Below are 20282 nucleotides of genomic sequence, written 5' to 3'. Positions count from 1 at the left end.
AAAACAAAAATAAAGGCATGAATACAATGCTCATGAATGATAAGCGACATCTGAGAGAAGTGTGTCCATTTCAAATTGTTTTTATGTCAAGCATATGCATACAACCTCTTGTATACTTTAGCATACTTCTGGGGGCTTAAAACCATTTAATTCGTTTGTTTCAGTGTCATTTAAAAGTCATTGCTTGCTAGATGTCGGTCATGCCTCTTTGTCCCTCCTTTTGCTTCCAAGGAGCAGGGACCAAGTATGGTATCTTTACACTTCGGGGACTATTTTGTTTTTACTTTGTTTCTTGCTCGTGTTGAGACTGGATGTGTTTTACAACTTTCATCGCCTGTTTACCAGTACTAAGCATTCTCCCAAGAGTGCCTGTGTTTTACAACTTTCATATCTTGAAAGTTCTGTCCAGCCTGCAACAGTGGACATTTTCTTTCACTTTGTTGCTGCTATCCACTTTATTTTTTTGCAGTTGCTTATAGTATGCACCAGTTAAAGTATCTGGTTATATTTGGCACAGGCAAATCGAAGGATACGAACAGATACGAATGTTGAGTCGACACAGAGACTCAAACCATGTCCCTCACAACCAAAGCCAGCAGCTCTGTCGGTTATGCCACACGCTCTTCTCCGAGTTGTTGCTTTTAGAATCTCCTCCTACCCCAACTTGTTTGGCAAGTGGCCACGAATATCCAATATGGCAGTGAGCAGATAATCAGAGCAGATGCGTTAACAGTTTCTTACGCTAGCGACAGCCTGTGATTAGTGCTAAGGTTGGCACAGTTTCAAGAGTATCCGCAGCATTGTCACACATGCCTGCCACCTGCAACCCTGAGGGGTTACTGAGGCCTTAGCTTTCTAAAAACTATAAGCCAATAGACACTGACATGCTCTGCAAAGATGTTATCCACACCCATGAAAGCCATCAGAAGCAGTGTAAGAGCTGTCTAAAGGGCGCCATCCCAAAGCATAGCCTCAATCATCAACATAGATGAAAGACATGGAGCACGTGATCCCATGCCATGAGTTAAGCACGTCCAGCAGCCATCTTAAAATACCATTACTGGTTGAGGGCAGAGGTTATTTACTACCTGCGGTAACTGTGGTACCAAATCAAGAGATCAATTTAAAGGAATCAACCGTGTTGGTATAATTCTAATATGTTTATTAATATTATTTTATTGAAATGTTTATAAACTACTATCCACGTTAACGCACATTTTGTTGAATATTCCAAAACTTCCACACTGGTCAAGTGATGTGCAAGTACTATCTCCGTAAGAGCACTGCAAATAAATGCCCAGTGTTAAAAGACAGCAGTGACCCTAAATATCCGGATGGCACACCTCCGTTTGACTATAGCCTCGCTGTCATATTGGTTCTTCCTCAGTTGTTTCCTAATGCGACATGCCTGCTCTACTACATTCTCAAAAGCGATGTTTGTCTTGTTTTCTTTCATTAGATATTGTTGCCCTTGATTTTTTTCATTCTCTCACCTCTGCCTTTGCGCTCAATTCTACCGGCATGGCTTCACTAACTTCCTACATATCTAAGTTACAAGCACAACCATCCTTTATTTTGCACAGGCTCTTGATGGCTAAAGTTACAGCCAGGAGTACTTTTAGCCCCACCCACCATCCCTGAATACTTCATAAACACCCTCATGTGAGGAAATTATATCCACCCTTAGCGGCTGTAGTACAGCAGCGCGGTACGAAGTGCCTCCGGCAGACCAGTGCCACGGAATCCCCTGGGTGGCCCTGCTCCTTTCTGCTCTGTCTCCTTTTGGCTGTTGGACCTGGTGCTCGGGCTGTGGCGGCAGGGGCTGCCGGTGCCCCAGCGCTGCTGCCCTCGGCACCCCACCGCCCAAGGAGTGGGACAAGCCCTGCGTAAATGGGTCTTGTAACCCGGCAAGCGGGCACTGCTTGTGCCAGGCTGGCTGGGTTTGAGATCAGTGCCAACACTGTGGGTCCGGTTCAGGTGAGTACCAGGCACTGTCTGGGGTTGTTGCGGTATAGTTCATGGGCTGTAAAGGGTACCATGTAACAATGGCAAAGGATAGAACGAGACACTCCCAGTGAAAGGTGCCTACCATAATCAGAGAACCAGTCCAATGAAAGAGCTGCCTAGTGCAGTGCATTGTACCTTCTGAATGAGGGAAGCTTGCATTGTACTATCTCCGTGAGGGAAGCTTGCATTGTACTATCTCCGTGAGGGAAGCTTGCATTGTACCTTCTCCGTGAAGGAAGCCTGCACTGTACCTTCTCTGTGAAGGAAGCCTGCACTGTACCTTCTCTGTGAAGGAAGCCTGCACTGTACCTTCTCTGTGAAGGAAGCCTGCACTGTACCTTCTCTGTGAAGGAAGCCTGCACTGTACCTTCTCTGTGAAGGAAGCTTGCATTGTACTATCTCCGTGAGGGAAACTTCCACCAGTTCCTAAATAAACTACCTAATCCTCTCTATCTTCCTTTCTAACTATTCTATGCAGCTCACACCCATATATATTCACCATGCCACATAATTCCACTACACAAATACACTACGTACCACACAATTCCACACTGAACAATTCCACAAGTAACAATTAAAATACACACCACAAACATCAACTACACTCCAAACCAAAACACATAAAAGACATTGTCATTTACAATGCCAACAGCTCCAACTCTCGCAAATGCGAGACCTATTGCATTACAAATGCTGGTCTCCCAAGCCTCCAAATTGGCCTGGTAGCAGCAGTGATATCCCTCAGTTTCGTCGGGATTACTCAAATACCTTTTTGAACAAGGTGCTAGGTGGGACTGCAACATACTGGCTTAGATGTGATGTAAAATAAGCTGGTCACTTCAGATGGTTAATACTGACTAACGACAATGTTTACAACCAAAGCATGAGAAATCTTTCTTTCACAACACTTGAAATTCACCCATCAAAATAAACTGGTCAAAGACCAGCAGCATTATCATGGCAGCATTTCTGAAGGAAAAACTGATCATGATTTTCAGGTCGATAAGTTCTGAGGTAGAATTAACAGAAGTTACTTATTTTATGATGCTTGCCATGAAAGGTGAATTTGCTTGAACAAATATTACAGATTACTGGTATTAAAGTTGCTCGGAACACACATATGGGCCACGGCTGAGGCCATCAGGGTCGTACTGCAAACAAAGAAAGCAGAACTAAACCTATAAAGTTATTATTTGGCATTACTTAGCTGTTCTGAGGACTCCCGCCTGCAGTGTGAAGCATACTAAACCAAAAGAGTATAAGGCAGGGCTCGAGTTGAGGGTAGACACCGTTTACCCACTATTTTCAAAGGGCAGACGTCATCTACTCTATTGCAAAGCTGACTGCTTTGAGGGGAGTGCCATGTTCCTTTACTACTCTTCAGTATATTTCTGCAATTTCCTGACTCGTCCTGGTGTAATTTTCCGACACCGGGACACATTCAGCAGCACCTGCACGTAGTCTGCATTTGTTCCAAGCAGCAACGTACAGGCAGGGAGGGGGTTATCAGATTCCATCTTCGCTGTTACAAAAGCCAAAGTTAAAAGGGGCATTAGGCCTCTTTTTGTTGGTGTAGGAGCCTCACACCTAGATGCAATGGAGGGATAACAAAGGCTCACATCTTATCACTTCACAGGTACTTAAGAGAGAAATGCTTGTAACTTTATTCAGTCCCTGAATATAAAAGGCATGCATACACTGTAAGAATGTCAGATGTGTTGGTCGCCCCCGTATTTACACAAACAAAAATTTAAATACAACAGAATAGCTATTTCTTTTTACCACTACAGTAGTGCGGACATGCTATAAAAGAAATAAAACAAAATAGTGGTATTTAAATTGGTATTTGTGTACGAATACGTAAAGTGCTCTGACACACTGCAGTGGGATGAGCAGTGCCACTGCTCATCCCCAAAGCAGGGTGCCAGAGCGTTTTTCATTCCATGTACACTTTATACATTGATAGTAAATCATATGGTTGTACGTCAATATAAATGATGTGTTGCATAAGACAGTGAGGCTTACAAGATGTAGGAGCCCCATGCATGGACGTCAATTCACCGAAATGCCAGGGGTAGCGGAAGTGATATCCAGGGGTGTGGAACTGAAAAAAAAATCTACTTGTCCATGGGTCGGGATGCTTCTTATATCAACTTGTCCTGTAAAAAAAAACAAAAAAAAAAAAAAAAAAAACACACTACTGGTCTCTTTGGTGCCAATAATGTAAGACCTCTGATAATAGCATCTTAGCATCTCTGATTATGCCAGGGCTATTACCATGGTAGGGCTTGAATACCAGCAGATGTACAGCAATTTCCTTATTTTGCCTCCATTCCGCGGGTCTACATAATGGGGCTGGAGGAAGCACTAAACAATCGTTCCAAGGCAGGAATGCCTTTGAGTCTGTGCAAACCTGCTAACTTGCATATTTTAAGGATTTTCACAAGCTCTTTTCTAATCTTTTCCCATACTGAGAAAGGTTGCAACTTTACTCCTGACAAGGGCAGAAGTAGAAATTCTTCCAGGGTTGGGAAAAAAGTGGTTGGGGTGGAGGGACCTTTAAACGCTCAATAGATTTTCGCATGAGCAAATCTACACAAGCATATTTGCTTGTGTTAAAATACAGTTCACAAATATTTTCTAGGAGTATGATTTCCTGGTCTACTTCTGTAAATTCATGAAAGCCGCTAACGCAAAGACATAAACCATGGGTGCACTTCTGTGAATTTCAATAAGAATTGGGCCCCCCCCAGTTAGGTCTGGCGTTAACCAAGACATTTTGTTTTTATTAAAAATTCTATTTCTCTTTCTCTTGCCATCTATCGGCTGGCTTTATACTGCCACAAGGAGCATATTGGTACACAAAGTAGCTTTGTTCAGTGCCAGGAACTACTGTGGCAATGGGTGGGTTTTTTTTTTAAGATCAAAAAACAATTTTTGCTTTTTGCCAATGTTTGTTACAATGGTGAGGGCCTGCTAGCTCTCACAACACTAGGCTGTTACAAAAGCCATGACAAAACAGGACACACATTGACAAAACCAAAAATCTGTCAACCAATGTCGGATTGGTTGGCTTTGCCAGTCCTTGTTTATTTTCATGTTTCCCATAATCTTGTTGAAAATGGTTACAATGATTTTCCATTTTGAATTTTTTTGGGAAATACTGGCATGCATCAGCACATTTTACTAAAGCCTGTTTTACTAAATGATGCTTCAAATAAATAGTTCCTAAAAATTCACAGTAATTTAGCAAAACGTTTAACTCCTTGTATTTTTTTAATGAGCATTTTATTTTGAAAGCAAATAATTATCAATCCTGCAAACATTTACATCTAATCAGGAAGCATTATATGTAGTCTCACAGTGATAAGCTTTTCAAACATGTGTACACACTTTTTTTCCCCACTGGAACCACAGTCAGTGCAGTGTGATCTTACAACATTTCCTTAGAGCGCGCACCCTAATAATAAAGGCTTTGCATTAATGAAACAAATACAACTTCGAAAAGCATTAGCCTATGGACACAAGGACAAAATAAACATGAAAACGTATTGTCCTTGACCCCAAACAACATGTCCTGGGCGTCAGGCAATAGGAATTCCACACCCCTGTATACCACATCAGACTATACAATGACACTCTATACAAGACCATATAATCACAGGCCATACAGTACCATATAATGACAGGCACACCATATCATACAAGACCATACAATGACAAGCCATACCATACCATACCATACCATGAAAGGCTATACCATGCCAACCTATATTATACAATAACAAGCCATATCATACCCTACTACAGGGAGTGCAGAATTATTAGGCAAATGAGTATTTTGACCGCATCATCCTCTTTATGCATGTTGTCTTACTCCAAGCTGTATAGGCTTGAAAGCCTACTACCAATTAAGCATATTAGGTGATGTGCATCTCTGTAATGAGAAGGGGTGTGGTCTAATGACATCAACACCCTATATCAGGTGTGCATAATTATTAGGCAACTTCCTTTCCTTTGGCAAAATGGGTCAAAAGAAGGACTTGACAGGCTCAGAAAAGTCAAAAATAGTGAGATATCTTGCAGAGGGATGCAGCACTCTTAAAATTGCAAAGCTTCTGAAGCGTGATCATCGAAAAATCAAGCGTTTCATTCAAAATAGTCAACAGGGTCGCAAGGCGCGTGTGGAAAAACCAAGGCGCAAAATAACTGCCCATGAACTGAGAAAAGTCAAGCGTGCAGCTGCCACGATGCCACCAGTTTGGCCATATTTCAGAGCTGCAACATCACTGGAGTGCCCAAAAGCACAAGGTGTGCAATACTCAGAGACATGGCCAAGGTAAGAAAGGCCACCACTGAACAAGACACACAAGCTGAAACGTCAAGACTGGGCCAAGAAATATCTCAAGACTGATTTTTCTAAGGTTTTATGGACTGATGAAATGAGAGTGAGTCTTGATGGGTCAGATGGATGGGCCCGTGGCTGGATTGGTAAAGGGCAGAGAGCTCCAGTCCGACTCAGACTCCAGCAAGGTGGAGGTGGAGTACTGGTTTGGGCTGGTATCATCAAAGATGAGCTTGGGGGGCCTTTTCGGGTTGAGGATGGAGTCAAGCTCAACTCCCAGTCCTACTGCCAGTTCCTGGAAGACACCTTCTTCAAGCAGTGGTACAGGAAGAGGTCTGCATCCTTCAAGAAAAACATGATTTTCATGCAGGACAATGCTCCATCACACGCGTCCAAGTACTCCACAGCGTGGCTGGCAAGAAAGGGTATAAAAGAAGGAAATCTAATGACATGGCCTCCTTGTTCACCTGATCTGAACCCCATTGAGAACCTGTGGTCCATCATCAAATGTGAGATTTACAAGGAGGGAAAACAGTACACCTCTCTGAACAGTGTCTGGGAGGCTGTGGTTGCTGCTGCACGCAATGTTGATGGTGAACAGATCAAAACACTGACAGAATCCATGGATGGCAGGCTTTTGAGTGTCCTTGCAAAGAAAGGTGGCTATATTGGTCACTGATTTGTTTTTGTTTTGTTTTTGAATGTCAGAAATGTATATTTGTGAATGTTGAGATGTTATATTGGTTTCACTGGTAATAATAAATAATTGAAATGGGTATATATTTTTTTTTGTTAAGTTGCCTAATAATTATGCACAGTAATAGTCACCTGCACACACAGATATCCCCCTAACATAGCTAAAACTAAAAACAAACTAAAAACTACTTCCAAAAATATTCAGCTTTGATATTAATGAGTTTTTTGGGTTCATTGAGAACATGGTTGTTGTTCAATAATAAAATTAATCCTCAAAAATACAACTTGCCTAATAATTCTGCACTCCCTGTATAGTGAAAATATTTTCTATGCCTTACCCAAACATGGTCAAAGCAAAATAGCCTAAACAAGACGAAGGTATGTGGATTTTCTCTTGAGATTGAGCAACAAAGTCATTGAGGAAATGTTTTGTTGGATGAAACGTCAAAACTGCACAGAATTGTATTTGATCTTATAATGCTAATGCTTACAGCGACAGTAAGAAACTTGAGACTCCTGTGTAAGCCTGATCCATGGACTTGGTCAATGCTTATTTTCTGTAGCATCCATTTTAGATGCCTTTTTCTTGGCTTGCTCAATAGCACACTAACAAGCCTTGACAAAGCTAACTGCATCTCACTACCCATGAAACCTCTACTCATTTGACTGCAGGTCCTCCAGCATAATGTGAAAGTGCCAAAGAACATGTTTTAAGATTTGGTCTTGGGTGTAGTAACCATTTGAAACAGTTTATGCATCTTCTATGTAGGAGGAAAAGCCGAATGTGCTTACTCAGATACACAGCTAAGATGCATCAGATAACTCATTCTGTCAGTGAGTATCTCAACTGCTCATGTGTCTGGATTTTGTCTGTTTCAGCTGATTTTCCAGAGGTGTATAACGCAGAGTAATATTTGGAAAGATGGGACCCTGCACAAATAATTTAAATTGGAATGGTGGGTGCGGAGCCACTTTTTTTTTTTTTTTTCACCAAATCTTTGGCTATCCAATAATGGATTCGATAGTGGTGGAACCTCTCGTTTTCACCACAACTGAACTTCAACTCTGCAAAATCCAAGACTACCATGCAAGTACTGCTGACCTGACCATCACAACCCTCATCTCTCTTTATGCTAAAAGGTCGTAGGAGTAACGCTGGGTTACCTATAAAGAGGTGCCTGAGAAATGTATAACATTATATATATACATATATATACACATATATACGCACACATATATCTCCCTAGGCATTTAATATTGCCAGCATCCAATCTGAACTAGGAGATCATCATACCAGCTTGGAACAAATAACCGTAAATAAATAAATAAATAAATAAAAATAAAAGGAACATGACCAATTTAGCCCTCTCTTGGGACCCTTTTTAGTTTTGATGACTTGGAAGTCCTAGGTTGTAATAAACATTGCTTCGATAGGACAGTCCATCACTTCTTATTAATTCAATCACTGGCTGGGATCCATGAAAGAATGGTTCCTTTTGAGTGGCTAGATGTTCAACTCCCAGCAGTTACTGTCACATAGAGCACTTACTGTCACTCAGAGCATATCCTGCAAGCAGGCTTCAAAAAAAAAAAAAAACTACCTAAATAGTTGGCTTTGTTGTTAAGTAAGCGCAAAAAAGATGCCCAACTTAGCTTATCATTATCTCATTTGGATCTAGTGATAAACACCGATCCCATAAAACAGTCTCCAGGGTGTTCTAGCAGCATCATACTCAGACGTCAGCTCAATGAAACGGATAAAAAGAGGAAATTAACCAGTAAAAAAATTCAGCATCTATGTTCAGGGGCCCCAAAGAAAATGATCAACCTGTAGTCTTTCATTAGGTCAGGCCTATAAAAAGCTCTCACTATTTTCATGGGTCCTTGCCTGGACATATTGGTGTTGAGACTTCTTCCTTTCTTTATTAGGTTAATTAAATCTTCCAAAGTTTACTCTTGGTTGGCAATGGTGCTCCTGGTGATTCTTGCAAGGACCTGGGGATAGGCATGGTGACATGGCATTAAAGCCTGTACCGGGACGTCCTGCGAAAGCCAGAAGTGACTTTGGGAGCTAATAAGGAGGAGCCTTGTCCACAGGGTGACACTTAGGCACGGACTGGAGGGTCGCCAGGGTAAAGCCGCCCACCTCACAAGATGGATGCTAAGGTGCTACACACCTCCCCATGTCCCTGGTCTGGAAGGAGCAATCGAACAGCCATGATCAGAAACAAACCATCAGCAGCGACATCTCGGACCAAAAATCAACAAATTCGCCAAGCAAGCCTGACGAAGCACGCACGGTGGAAGGTATGGCACCACAGGACGGAAACACTCAGAACTCTGGAATCTTGCAGGAACTCAAAGACCTTAAAGACACCTTGGAAGGAAGCATGGGGGCGCTCAAAGCTGGCTTATCCTTAATCCGCCAAGACCTAAGAAATACCACACACACAGAGTCACCAAAGTAGAGACTAGTGTCTCAAAGACGGAAGATACTGTTAAATCGCATAAGACCGTCCCTGCGCCCTATAATGGCAAGTCAATCTACTGGAGGCCAGTCTGGAGGACGCGGAGGGGAGATCTCACTGCAATAATCTTCGCATAGTGGGCACCCCCTAGGAACTGGAAGGGCCCTCACCCACATCCTTTATCACTACCTGGCACAAAAGCTGGGTACCCAAGACTGTTCTCTTGAGTTGCTTTGTGGTGGAGTGGGCTCACCGCGTTCTGACGGCCAAACCTCCTGTGGGGGCACCATTAGACCCTTTATTGCCAGGGTTCTGAACTTTGCCAACCAAGATGCGATCATCCGAGCAGCGTGAGCAAAGGGCTTCCTGAGGTGCCCATCGTCCCCCATAATGATCTTCCTCAACTACACCCAGAAGGTCCAATGACAACGACGCTCTTACATAGAGATGAAACAGAAGCTCTGAGCCATGAGTGTGACATACATGTTACTTTTTCCAGCCAGATCAACGGTCCTTTTTCAGGACAAAAAAAAGTTTTTCTAGAACACGCCAGAAGTAGCATGGGACTGGGAGGCTCCTCGCTAGGGAAGTAGAAAAGAGGCAAAAGGGAAAGGAAGGGAGGAAGGCTGACGGCTGAGAGATCCGCCTGAGGGCTGGCAAACAACCATAAAGAAATGCCAGCGCAGGGCTGACTCACTGGGTCCTGGAGAGGGCTCGGGACACGTCTTTGCCAGACCCACTGACTGCTCCCATAGCGCAGTATCCGAAGCAGACCTAGACAATGACACAACTATATTTCCACAAAAGGCGTGAGCACACAATGATGTTCTGATCCACATTAACCCCTGCACTTCAGACAGCCACTATTTTTGGAAGTCTTATTGTATTTTATAGTTTTAGGGCTTGGTTTCTACGAGAGAAGCCGGGTAGCCTAAGGTTGATGGGGGGGGGTCAGAGCACCGTTACCCCAAAGGCACACAAAGGTACTTCTAGTTTGCGAAGTATGGGGTGGAATCCAAGGAGGGAAGGGGCTCACACAGTTACGTTTTTCACACAAACCCACATTCTGTTCCACACACCATGGAGCTGCACAAACCGAGCAACACTTCCCTACCTCTACAATCAATCCTACAAATAACATCCACATTGCTCTTCATGGTGGAATTCGATCTGACACAAAAGGCCCATAGACCCTACTGTTCCTTTCTGGGAACGTAAACAGCATGCTAGACAGACTCAAACAAGGTGCAGTGCTTAAATCAGCTCACCACCATGGGCCGGATATCCGTCTGCTACAAGAAGCACATTTAATGGACAATAAGTGCCCCTTCTGGCCCACTGGGGCTGCAGCCAGGTTTACCATGCGAGGTTCCACTGGGGATCAAGGGAGTGGCCATTTAGATTCATAAGTGGATTACTATGACAGTGTCACAGACATGGCATGTTAAAGGAGGCCATTACATAGGGATGTCTGGTTCCTGGGTAGGGTCCTCATTGCCCATTATCAGCTCATATACCCACACAACCAACTGCATCGTTCCTACCCGCCTCAGGAGCTCTCCTCAGGGAGATGCCGGAGGCACCATAGCTGATAGAAGGGGAATTCAACAGGGTTTGTGATCCCGAAATGCATTGCTGTGGCTGAAACAGGGAGATGGCCCCCACCTTACTCTCAGGATTCATGCAGAATATGATGGTGATGGATGTTTGGAGAGCACATCACCCTCAAGAAAGGAGGTATACATTCTACTCAGGGACCCATTGATCCTTTTCTAGGATGGATTACTTCATTACTTCCCAATACGAGGGCCATCGGGTACGAAGCGTGAGCATTTTGGCAAGAGGCCTCTCTGAACATTCACATCTATTGCTGGAGATGGAGTGGGGTCCCCGCCTACTGCATCCGGATGGAGGCTAAACAGGTGGTCGTTAAAAGGAAGAGTAATTCAGAGAGACATGAATAGAAAGGAGTCAGAGCTCCTCCAAGCTGAACCTGGGATCCATTGATTCTCCTGGAGTCTTGTGGGAGGCTCAGAAATCCACCCTGCGAGGAGACATCATTAGCTATTGTAAGGGACAGCAACCCAGTCTTCACCAAAATGTCGAAGACCTCTAAACACGGGTGCTTATAATGGAAAAACAATACATCATTCTACAGCAGGACGAGCTCCTGCAAGATTTCCTCCACATGCAACTAGTCCTTAAACAAGAGCTCACCCAGGAGGCGAGAGAGACATGGATGACTACCATCAGTCACACATCACATATACCAAGGGGGAGATAAGTCAAGCAAAACACTACACTTTGCACGCCAATGCAGTCAGGTTCCCCAGGGGCATTCCTAGAGAGGGCGATGGGCACTCGGTCACAGCCAGTGGTAGGATCGCAGATGAGTTTGTGATATACTATGGTAAGCTCTAAGCACCCGAGCCAACCCCCCCCCCCCCCAGAGATACGGAGCAATTCATCGCCCAGACCCCATCTGCCGCCCGACACGTGATTTCCTAGAAGCAGATATAACTGTGGAGGAGCTGAGGGGAGCCATAGGACGGCCCAACACGTGCAAAACACCTAGGCTCAATGGATTCCCAGACGAATGTTGTCATTTGGTTTGGCCCACCCCTATGGCCTCGTTGAACATGTTCAGCATCGTGGGACCAAAGCGCAGGGAAGTAACCCACGACCTATGAACAGTAGACATTGTTGTCATACCAAAACCCAGTCTTTCGGGTACCCCTTGTGAGGCATTCAGACCAATCTCTGTGCTAAATACAGAGGTGAAGATATGAGCTAAATTGCTGGCGACAGGTTTGTGAAGGTGATTCACCATATAGTCCATCCAGATCAATCCGGCTTCATGGCCCACATTATCAACACACATAACATTCAAAGGGTGTATAACACCCTAGAGATGTACAAGGACCTACCGGGCCGCCAAGCACTCTTACAGGTAGATTTCAAAAAAGCGTTTGTAGAAAACTGACCCTTTTTGCAGCTAACCCCACACTTTTTGCCTGATATTGATGCTGACTGAACAGAGTGTGCTGGGATCCTGCTAACCAGGCCCCATCACCAGTATTCTTTCCTTAAAGCTGTACCATTGTTTCCACAATTGGCACACAGATGAGTACCTTGTAAAAGGTACCAGTGGTACCAAAGGATCTATGGCCAGGAAGGGTTCATAAGGGCTGCAGCATGTGTGGTGCCACTCCAAGGGACCCATCACCAAATACATGCACACTGCCCTTGCAGCTTGTGTGTGTTGGTGTGGAGAAAAAGGCAAGTCAACATGGCATTCCTCTCAGGGTGCCATGCCCACAAAACACTGCCTGTGTCACAGGTAAGTCACCACTCTAGCAGGCTTTACAGTCCAAGGGCAGGGTGCACTATACCACAGGTGAAGACAGACACTGTAGGGGCATATTGCTCATGCAGGTAAGTCCATTCTTAGTGTGTAAGTGCATGTGGCCATGTTAAGTACATGGGCTGGGAGCTTTTCATTACGAACAAAGATGGCCTCACTGGAGGCTGGGAGGTTTGGTATGAAACTTCTCAGCACAATAAACCCACACTGATGCCAGTGTTGAATTTATTATAACAAAAGCACACAGAGGGCATCATAGAAATGCCCCCTGTATTTTACCCAACCCTCTAGTGTAGGGCTGACTGGTCTGTGCCAGCCTGCCACTAGCAGACAATTTTCTAACCCCATGGGGTGAGGGCATTGTGCTCTGAGGCCAGAAACAAAGCCTGCTCTGCTTCACACCTCCCAACTGCAGGAACTGTAACACTTGGCAATGAGCCAAGGGCACTCCAGCCTCTGAAGATATCAGCCCCCCACCCTCCCCCGGTCAAAGCCCTACTTTTGGTGGCAAGTCTGGTGGGAAAATTAAGTAAAACAGGAAGTAGTGACCACTTCAGCCAGGAACACCCCTAAGGTGTCCAGAGCTGAAGTGACCCCCCTCCCCTGCAGAATCCTCCATCTTGGTTTGGAGGTCAGGGACTAAAAGGGTTAGTTCTGTGCCCCCCTCCTAAAGGGAGTTGACACCGGAAGAGTGTAGTCACCTTCCAGGACAGCCCAATTGGCTACTGCCCTCTGACCCCTGCAACGCCCCTAAGTCCAGGATTTAAGGCCCCCCCTCAACCTAACTTGTCAGATTCCTTCCGACCTCAAGAAGACAACAACAAGAAAGAAGGACTGCTTAGCTGACCACCAGCAGGGAAGACTGCAGACACCAACTGAGATGACCCTAGTCCTACCAGGCCGTCTACAGCTTCTGAAGTCCCTGCTACAAAAAGGGGGCACATCCTGCAGGATTAGCAACCTCTTCAAAACCCCAAGAGGACTGCCTGCCCAACAGAGGACCAAGATCTCCTGTGTGACAGCGGCCCTGTCTACAAAGAAACTCCAGCAAAGGACTCCAGAACCAAACTGGATCCGCGAGTCCTGCCCACATTACACTCGTTGCCCACAGCCCGTGTCCTGGTGGTCCACCAGTCTAGAGAAGGTCTCCAGGCTATTTCAACCTAGTGTTCACCCTGGGTTGACCCCTCCTGACCACCACAATGACGCCTGCAGACTAAATCCTAAAGGACCCCCCCCACTGCCTGCGAAGGATCCGGACAAAGATATCTGACACTAAAAGATATCCTGCACCTGCATCCCCCTGGATTTGGGTAACCCGAACTATGGTGCAGCAGGCGGTCCTCCTCTTTGTCCAGCCTGTGGTGGCCCTGAACCAACCTCCTGGACCCAACCTGCAGCCTACTTGTGACCCTGGGGTCCCCCTATTCAAAATTATTGGGAGCCCGTTGCTGAGCTTGCACCCTGCAACCGGCTGCCCCTGTGTTGCCGAGGGTGTGTGTTTGGTGCCGACCTATGGTCCTTGGACAAATGTTACTTACCCATTTTCTCCGGGGGCCTTGCCACACCAACATGCTCTCTTATTATATGGCAGCTCTCCTCCTGGTCTTGAATGACTGGTGGTTTGATGGCTTTGATGTCCCAGTCTACTAGTTGGAAGGATGGGTCCTGGGATGCACCAACTTGCTATATGGAGAGGCGGTCACAAGCAAGTTATCCTCAGCCACTAGTACAGTGCTCAGGATGTGGATGGACATGCTGAAAGACAATGGATGGGGCTCCAAACTTACTCAATGGCGAAGGATCAGACCCCACCAGGTACTGCCCTGAGAGGGTTTTTGGCTTGGGACACCATTGGAATATCAACACCTGGAGACGTTCTGAAAGAAGAGCTCCTAAAATCCTTTACAGACCTTCAATCCAAATTCAACCTCCACTGCTTCCAGTTCTTTATATAGCTCCAGCTGTGCCATGCCCTACAATATTACCTGACACCCCTCCCCACCCCCCGATAGGGACATTCCTGAATATTCCCCTCTGCAAGCCAACCTACTTCTGACTAGCATAATAGAGCACAAACTTTTGAATATCATCATCATCATTCAAAGCTTTAGTCGGTCATCGAAAACCATCAAAGCATAAAAAACAAGAAACTCCACATTAATGAATATGAAGGAATAAAAGTCTAGATAAAAATGCTAACAACAGGTAAAAAACAATCAGTCCCCAGGCCCCGGTAACTGAGCATACATAATTTCATGTTATTAGACAGGATTCATTACACACTTATTTTAAAAGAGACAAGCATGTGTGCATTATACCTGCATAATTGGCACAGGTTATCATGATCTATCTGCACAGTTTTTTTGGGGTTTTTTTTTTTTAAACGGGTGCGTATGTACCATGCAGCGACAAGTAACTTGCCAACTGCCAACACCACAACAGCAGAAGTATCACTTTTTAGAATCTTGATGGCTGGGACATATTGTCTCGTGCCCAGATTCCGGCAGATAAGATGTATCCACTTACGTCAGGGGAAAAGATAGGCTGTATTAAAAAAACAAAAAATGTTCAACCATCTCAGGAACAGCACCACAGGGCGGACAGGTATTCTATACAGATGTTGCCCTCCATCTACTTGTCGAAGGCATTAGTGGCAAACAACCATGGTGAAAACGAACGTACAAGCTCTTCGCAAGGGGTTAAGGAATGGTATCTAAAAAAGGCTTGTACCGGGGGTACCACTTGAGGTCAACAAATTGATTGGTCAATCGCCCATGGGTTGTAGAAAAAAGAAGGTTGTTCCTAATACAGGTCCAGTAAACTGATTTCAGAGACTACATCTGGGCTTTCCTTAAACCCTGGGGATTCTCCCAGAAACTTCCAAGACCCAGGATGCGGAACCAATTTGACACAAGCTTAAACCATGGGATAGATGGGATTTTGTTAGTTTTAACAAAAAAAAAAAAAAAAAAAAAAAACACACACACACACACACGTACTGAGTTCCGGAGTGGTCCATATCCTTACCCAATATAACAAAGATTTTAATACTAGCATATCTGCAACCCGTTTAAGACCAAGGTCAAGATAAATGGGAACCAGGTGAGTACTGCCTGGACAAGCAAGTCCTCTAACAAAGCTATTTTCCCCTCACAGACAGTTTGAGGTTTCCAATACCCTCACACATCAGGTAGCAGCATTTTTGCTTTTGCCAAGTAAATCTTTAGGGCCAGAGATACAGCTTTTGCACTGGTACTCTTAAGAAAACGCAAAATAACACCTGACCTGTGTTGTAAGAGAAGAAAGCTCTTACTTATCTGATCTTCCTATTTAAAATTGTTTGAGATCCTGACACCAAGGTAATATATAGAGCCAACCTTGCCCAAAGGAATACCATCTACAGAAAGTATACATCTCTTGGCATGCCCAGGACTAAACACCATCAGTTTTCTTTTGCTGACATTCAGTTCTAGCCCACGATCTGCACAAAAAGCTGTGAACCTATTAACAAGAGTCTGTAACCCTTTCGGTATTTTACAAATAAGGAGAGAATCGTCCGTAAAGAGTAATATAAGGATTTTTTGACCATTTAGGGTGCGGGCATCATTCTGGCAAGAAAACAGGGCTTGCACCGCCCCGTTTATATATAAAGTAATAATAATGGTGCCAGGACACAATCTTGGCGAATCCCCCGCTGTATAGGGACGTGGACAGTTAATTCTCCCTGTTTGCCCCATCTCACCAGGGCATATGTAACTTCATGGAGCCGCACTAAAAGATGAAATAAGTTCCTGGGTATACCCTCTTTATCTTAAACCTCCCATAGTTTCCACCTAGAAACCAAACCAAAAGCAGGACCAAAAGATCCACAAATGTAACATACAGACTTTGTTTGGCAAGAAGTACATATTTCCAATATAGAAGAGCCAGCCGGAAAACTTGGTCTACAGTACTAGTTTTGGGTCAAAAGCCCTCCTGAAAGGGGGGGGGAGGGTAACACATGGTTAGCAACAACCCACTCTAAAAGCCTATCCAAAACCTGCTTAGCAAAGATGTTTTTGTAAGTTATCAATAAGACTGATAGGTATATAGTTAGCAGGGGAGCTCACATCTCCCTTCTTACATATGGTTATAATTTCAGCACCCTTCCAAGTGGCAGGGACAGGGCCCCCAGCTGCTTTAGCATTAGATAGCATATTAATATAAATAGACCATATTGACGGCTCTGATTTGTAGAGGGCCTCATATATTTTATCAGAACCAAGAGCTTTGGAAGATTTCAAAGAAGCAATTGCAGTGCTAGTTTCTCCCAAGGTGAAAACAATGCAGTCATCAGGACTATTATAACCCGCCCTAAAGCCTCCTGACAAGGAGTTCAGTTCGAACTGCCTCAGATAAAAGGAGTTGTTGCTAGATGTGTCACTGTGTGGAGCCTAAAGATTGGAGAAGTAATCAACCCAATTCTCTGGTTTAATAGGATAGTGATTGAAGCTCCCTCCCTTGTTTTGGCTCTGAGAAAGTAACTTCCAGAAGGTCCTATTGTTATTTATGCTAGTTGCTTCGAGCAAATTCTGCCAAAGAGTATCTCTCCAATATTTCTTCGCCTGCACTATGGCCTTGTTGTATGCAACTCTGTCCGTCCTAATTATCCCCTGAGAACGAGACACAAACACTATCTTCAGGGCTGATTTTGTTTTTGCACAATCATTGTTAACCCCTTCCCCGCCAGGGACGTAATGGTTACGTCCATGGCAGCGCCCGTGTGGCGCCATGGACGTAACCATTACGTCCTGGGACTGGCAGTCGGGGGAAGCGCTAGCGCTTCCCCCGAGGGCCGCCCCCCAACACCCCCAGGCCAGGGCTGAAAGGGGAATCCCTTCCCCTTTCACGCCCCCCCCCCATGACGTCAGCGCGCAACCGCGCGCTGATTTCATGGAAAGGGGGAAAGACGCGCTGGAAGCCATTTGCTTCCAGCGCGTCTAAGGGAGAAGGTGAGTTTTTCACCTTCGTGCGGGGTGGGGGTGCTCTGAGAGAGGCATCGAGGGAAAGGAAAGGGTTTTCCTTTCCCTCGATGTCTCTGAGCATTCCTGCTGCCCGATCGCGATGCGATCGGGCAGCAGGAATGCCCACTAGACACCAGGGATTTGTCTTTTGAATGCATACTAGTGTAGGGGAGCGACCCCTTGGGCAAGGGTCGCTCCCCTTTGGGGGCACATGTATTTTACGTCGTTTCTGCCCCCCCTGGGGGCAGATTGGCCCTATTTTTAGGCCGATCTGCCCCCAAGGGGGGCAGAAAGCCACTAGACACCAGGGATTTTATTATTGATTTGTATTTTTTGTGTTGGGGGGCGGCCCCTTGGGCAAGGGTCGCTCCCCTTTGGGGGCACATGTATTTTACGTCGTTTCTGCCCCCCCTGGGGGCAGATTTGCCCTATTTTTAGGCCGATCTGCCCCCAAGGGGGGCAGAAAGCCACTAGACACCAGGGATTTTATTGTTGATTTGTATTTTTTGTGTTGGGGGGCGGCCCCTTGGGCAAGGGTCACCCCCAGGGGCCCTCATGTATTTTTGGGCAGTTCTGCCCCCCTTGGGGGCAGAGAGGCCTATTTTTTTTAGGCCTTTCTGCCCCCAAGGGGGGCAGATTCCCAATAGCGCCAGAAATAGTATGTATGTATGTGTGCTTTGTGTTGGGGGGTGGCCCCTTGGGCAAGGGTCGCTCCCCCCAGGGGCGCAATGTATTTATTGTCGTTTCTGCCCCCCTTGGGGGCAGATTGGCCCTATTTTTAGGCCGATCTGCCCCCAAGGGGGGCAGAAAGCCACTAGACACCAGGGATTTTATTGTTGATTTTTATTTTTTGTGTTGGGGGGTGGCCCCTTGGGCAAGGGTCGCCCCCAGGGGCCCACATGTATTTTTGGGCAGTTCTGCCCCCCTTGGGGGCAGATATGCCTATTTTTTAGGCCTTTCTGTCCCCAAGGGGGGCAGAATCCCCATAGCGCCAGGGATACTATGTGTGTGTGTGTGTGCTTTGTGTGGGGGTGTGGCCCCTTGGGCAAGGGTCGCCCCCCCCCCCAAAGGGTGCAATGTAATCTGGGCGATTTCTGCCCCCTCCCCTTGGGGGTAGATTGGCCTATTTTTTTTTAGGCCCATCTTCCCCCAAGCAGAGAAGACTAGACACAAGGGAAAATGAAAAAATGGTTAGTGGCGGAGTGTTTGTCAACTGGCGAAGTATTTGCTTTTATGATAATAACAGTTTTTCTCCTTTTTGTTTTAGTTCAAAGCTTTTGCTGACTTTGCTGTGGCTTGTTGCAGTTTTGGCAGTAGTTGTCCTGCGGTTTGCGTAGTTGCATGTTTTAGGTAAGTAAATAAATTTACTCCAAGTGAGTATTGTTGCAATGCATGAATGACATGTTTGTAGGTGGTGTACTGAATGCAGGATTGTGTGTGAAATTGTCCTTAGAGTTATGCACAATGATTATTGTGTTGTCTTATGTCTAATTTGCTTTTTTTTTTCTCTTTTTAGTGGGATATCGTTGGTGATTGCTGTGGCTGTGCAGAGTAGTTGCTGGTGAGTCAAGCTTTTTCAGGCAAGTGAGCAGTATAGTTTTTGAGTTTATAATTCTTAGTGATAAACCTATACTTTGTTACTCATCTTACACAGTGCTGGTTGTTGGTGGTGTATTTGTCCAGTTAATTTTTGTAGGAAGGATCATGGCCAGCCGTAGGATGACCGCTCAGCAGGTTGTTAGTGTGCTTTTTGAGTCATCTTCTGACCATGAATATGAGACTGACTCTGCATCTGAGGCAGAGGAGGAAGTGCAGGATTCTGGAAGTGAATTTTCTGTCAGAGATGAATCATCTGATGATGAAGCCACTCTCAGTGCTGATGAAGGGCCTGTTTTAGAGGAGGACAGCGATGTGCCAATGGTGCAGGAGCCAGCGGCTGAAAGGCTTCCCATTGGAAGACCTGACGCATGGGTTGCACCAAACATGGAGCAGCCACAGTTGCCTGCGTTTACTGGTTTTCCAGGGTGTCGAGTTAATACGGAAAACTTTTTGCCCGTCAACTTTTTTGAGTTGTTTATGGACGATATATTTTTGGAAGAGATTGTTGAGCAGACTAATTTGTATGCAGAGCAGTTTTTGAGGGACAACGCTGCCAGACTTAGGCCACACTCTAGAGCTAGCCGGTGGATTCCCACAAATCTGGAAGAGTTGAAAAAGTTCTTGGGTTTAACTTTTTTGATGGGGCTGATAAGGAAGCCGTCGCTGTCTTCATATTGGTCTACTAGTCCCTTGATGGCAACTGCTATATTTCCTGCCATCATGAGTCGTAACCGGTATGAGCTTCTTCTTCGGATGTTGCATTTTGTAGATAATGCTTTAGCCTTGCCACAAGATCA

The 20282-nt window shown here is 45.3% G+C and overlaps 1 protein-coding gene across 2 annotated transcripts in view; it reads right to left on the bottom strand.

Moving 5' to 3' along the window:
- POLR3E (RNA polymerase III subunit E) overlaps window positions 1–20282 on the bottom strand; it is a 205228-nt gene that overhangs the window by 169248 nt on the left and 15698 nt on the right. The window lies entirely within an intron of this gene.

Source organism: Pleurodeles waltl, chromosome 10 (genome assembly GCF_031143425.1).
Source record: "Pleurodeles waltl isolate 20211129_DDA chromosome 10, aPleWal1.hap1.20221129, whole genome shotgun sequence".
In the NCBI taxonomy this organism is placed as follows: domain Eukaryota; kingdom Metazoa; phylum Chordata; class Amphibia; order Caudata; family Salamandridae; genus Pleurodeles; species Pleurodeles waltl.
The sequence above is the reverse complement of the archived record's forward strand: the minus strand, read 5'-3'. Positions and strand labels throughout refer to the sequence as shown.